General features: G+C 34.6%; 1 protein-coding gene across 1 annotated transcript in view; it reads left to right on the top strand.

The window, feature by feature from the left end:
* Mmp16 (matrix metallopeptidase 16) overlaps positions 1-3,927 on the top strand; it is a 316,715-nt gene that overhangs the window by 309,089 nt on the left and 3,699 nt on the right. The gene's annotated exons all lie outside the window — the stretch shown is intronic.

Here is a 3,927-nt window from a genome sequence, read left to right as displayed (position 1 = left end):
AAAATTCATTATAAGAAAATACAGGTAGTACTTTAGTATAGCAGAATGGATAACATCCAATTAGTCTTATGAATAAATATATTAAAATTCTTGTAAATGTAATAATAACAAATGTGTGACAACAGGAATATGTCACAGCCAGAAGAAAAATGACACTTGGTGATAATGTCTAGCTGAAGTAATCCCTCAATAGTCAGATTATAATGGATGTGCGATAATGTCATTGCAAGAAACAAAATACAAACCCATGTACATGAGATTTGACAATTATAAAATCACAGATGACAGAACACTGAAATATTTTCTTCATTTAACTCTTCCACCATTGGAAAATTCCACTGTTTTAAGAATCCTCTCCTAACGGTAATTTTTTAATCCATAATTTTAAAACTAAGCTATGCATGTTTTTGTTTTTCACATTAGTGTTATGCATCTATCCTACTAATACATATATATTGATATTAATTCTTTCATGTTGATAGTGAAATATGACTGATGCCATTTGAATGCACCTTATATATCAAGTGTGTTAAGTAAACTTATTACCTCATTTAATTTTCCTGTATAAAGGCCTGTTTACCAGTCTCAGCTGCATTAAATCACTTATTCCTGACCATAAAATCAGACATATACCCAAAGCCTGATAAGAGGCCTTTAGCACAGTTGGATGTGATCTAACACACGCTCTACAATAAAGAAACAATAGCACACTTTTTTACATTATATTAATTAATTATCTGTTCTAACTTCTTAAACCTCTTACTTGGTCCAAATGGAACAAATACAAGTTATCTCAGTATGTAGCTTTTGAGCAATTATTTATTAGTCTGAACTCTATTGTAATGGTTTCTCTTTTTTCCCTTCTTATTTTTCTCCCTTGCCCTTCTTCCTCTTTACTTTTCATTCTGTTCCACATAAGTAAAGTAATCCAAATGTCGTTCAGCTCATGCAAACTACAGTATAATAACCAGACCCTAATTTTAACATCGCTGCATTTTATTTTACTATGGGCAGCTTCATGTTTAGCTGTCCAAACAGTTTCATCTCTCGGTTCTCTTGATTGTTTCTATTATCCACCTCACTACTTCCTGTTAAACCTAAAAGTTTGAGTCACACAAATATTTCTGCAAGATTCAGTTTATCCATTAACATTTATTGAGCACTAATTAACTTCTTGATAACAAATATGTAAGGGTAGAAAATAGAGAATGCCTATGACTTGGGTGGGGGTGGGTGCCAAGGAGATTTTCCATTGAATTATAGCAATACAGAACAGATGGACTGTCGCATTACACCATTAGGACAAAGCAATAGAAAAATACCCAGTAAGGCTCAGAAAAATATAAATGAAATAGTATTAAAAATGCATTTGTTGGGGCTGGACAGATGGCTCAGCAGTTTAAGAGCACTGACTGCTCTTGAAGAGGACCCGTGTTTGATCCCCAGAACCCACATGGCGGATACGAACCATCCTTAACTCTAGTTCCAGGGGAATCCAACACCCTCTTTTGAACTGCGCGGCATTGCATGACATGGGTCACATATGTACCGGCAATACATTCATTCACATAAAATAAAAATAATAAATAAAATATTTTTTTAAAAATGTATTGCATCCTCATTGATTATTTTCTTTTAAAATGTCTCTTCTTATGAAGCATAACAAGGATATAACAGCAAAGCTAATTTATTTGTTTGTTTGAGACAAGGTCTCCCTCCAGTCCCAGCTCGACTGGAACCCATTATGTAGACCAGGTGGCTTCAATCTTTGAGAGATCTGCCAGCCCTCTGCTTCCAAGTGTTGGGATTAAAGGCATGCACCACTATACCTGGACTTGCAAAACTAATTTTAATAATGAAAAAATGAAATAGTTTAACATTTCCTCAATTAATATTTCATAACTGAAGGAAATAAACTGAATTATTACAGATGTTTTATATGAAATCAAAGCTTGGCATATTTCTGTTACAAAGATTTCAGATTTCCTTTTCAATACATTCCCTGACTCCTACTGACTTTGTTACTTGTAGCTTTGTTACTTGTAGCAAATGCAGTCCATAGTTGTGAATTCTATTCCAAAATTTGGAGTGTGTTACTATAAAATTTGGCCTGCAGAACTTGTCAATACAGAAGGGACTTCTTCTGGACTTTGCTGTCCTTCCCATTAGCTTTATAGTAATTAGCTTTAGCTAAAAATAGATGAGGACACTTCCAGCTTTTAGTTTCCAGTTTATAAACATAAGACATACTTTCACCTACTTTGAATATCTAATTACAAGTCAATGCTGTTATTCATCTGTGATCATCTAATAGTGTGATTTGGCAGACTTTCAGCATTTTTCTATCCAAACTTGTTGAATAAGTGCACTGGATTTCATTAGAGTCATCAAATACTAGTTCCCTGAAGGAAAATTTGAATCTACAGACACCTGCTTATACTTGGCAAGTTGCTCTGATTGAAAAACTGTCCTTTGAATTTAAAAACCACAGAGAATTTTTCTGACATTGAACAACATGCTTTCCAGAATGAAGTAACATTATTGGTGATATATCTTACCTGGAAAATTTTGGGAGATACTGGAGTTCTTTACTCTAGAAGAGATACCCAGTACAAACTGTGATGGTTAAGAGGCATATCCAGTGTGCCAGTTCGGATGTAGATCGAGGCTTACACTCCACTTTTCCAGGAGCTTAGCCATATATATTTATCTCTGAACATCAATATCTCTGTTTTAAAAGGGAAATTAATTCTTCTTAATAATGGAATGGGTATGAAAGTTAAAAATGATGTTTTAATGCTGTGTTCTAGTTTGTTTCTACATTGCTGTGACAAAATACTCTGACCAATACAAACTTGGGGAAGAAAGGTTTATTTTATCTTACATCTCCTGGGTCACAGTTCATCAAGTAGCCCAAGGTAGGAACTTGAGGCAGGAACCTGGAGGCAGAAGCTGGAGCACAGACCATGGAGGAATCCTGCTTACTGGATTGCTCCACTGGCCCATACTCAGCCTGCTTATATAATGCAAGATGACCTGCCCAGAGGTAGCACCATGCACAGTGAGCAGGGCCCTCCTACGTCACTCAATAATCAAGAACATGCCCCACATACATGGTCACAGGCCAGTCCAATGGAGGAAATTTTCCAACTGAGGCTTCCTCTACCCAGGTGTGTCAAGTTGACAACTAAAGATATCCAGCACATACTGTAACTCTGTTATAACGTGCTCTCAAAAAATCGAGAAAAAAGAAAATTCACATTAATGATTTTGAACTCTAAATTGTACATTTGTCCACAATAGATAAATCCCAAAATATATTTTAAAATAATTATTTCATATTTTTTCTTTTTCTCTGTTGCTGCCTTCTATTTTTTTTATTTTACCTAAAAACAAGAATTAGTCTAAGTACTATAATCAACCCTTCACATGATAGATTGTTCAGATGGCTTAGCATTTAAGAGTACTGCTGCTCTTTCAGAGGACCTGGTTTGGTTTCCAGCACCAACATGGTCACTAACAACTGTCTGTAACTCCAGTTACAAGGGGGTTGATGACTTCTTCTGGCCTCCAAGACTACTGAATGCATGTGTGCACTTACACACATGCAGGCAATATACTCATAGATATAAATGAATCAAAATAATTTTTTAAAGCTTCACAATTATGAAAGAGCTGAGGATAAGAAGAAAATACTAGATGTGTGCTTACTAGATGTGTGCATAAAATACTGAAAAATAAATCTGTATATTTATGGATGTTAGGGGTTAAAACATCAATTCTTTGTAACTATAGTATTTTGGAGCATAGCTACTGGATTACCTAAACCTTTTAATACCACTTCCTCTCAAATTAAATAGAAGTGACTTAGAAATATTAAAAATGAAATTATGATTTACTTATTCTTTATTTCTAAAAGAATAATGA

Source organism: Nannospalax galili, unplaced genomic scaffold (assembly GCF_000622305.1).
Source record: "Nannospalax galili isolate Female #2095 unplaced genomic scaffold, S.galili_v1.0 scaffold1205, whole genome shotgun sequence".
In the NCBI taxonomy this organism is placed as follows: Eukaryota; Metazoa; Chordata; class Mammalia; order Rodentia; family Spalacidae; genus Nannospalax; species Nannospalax galili.
The sequence above is the reverse complement of the archived record's forward strand: the minus strand, read 5'-3'. Positions and strand labels throughout refer to the sequence as shown.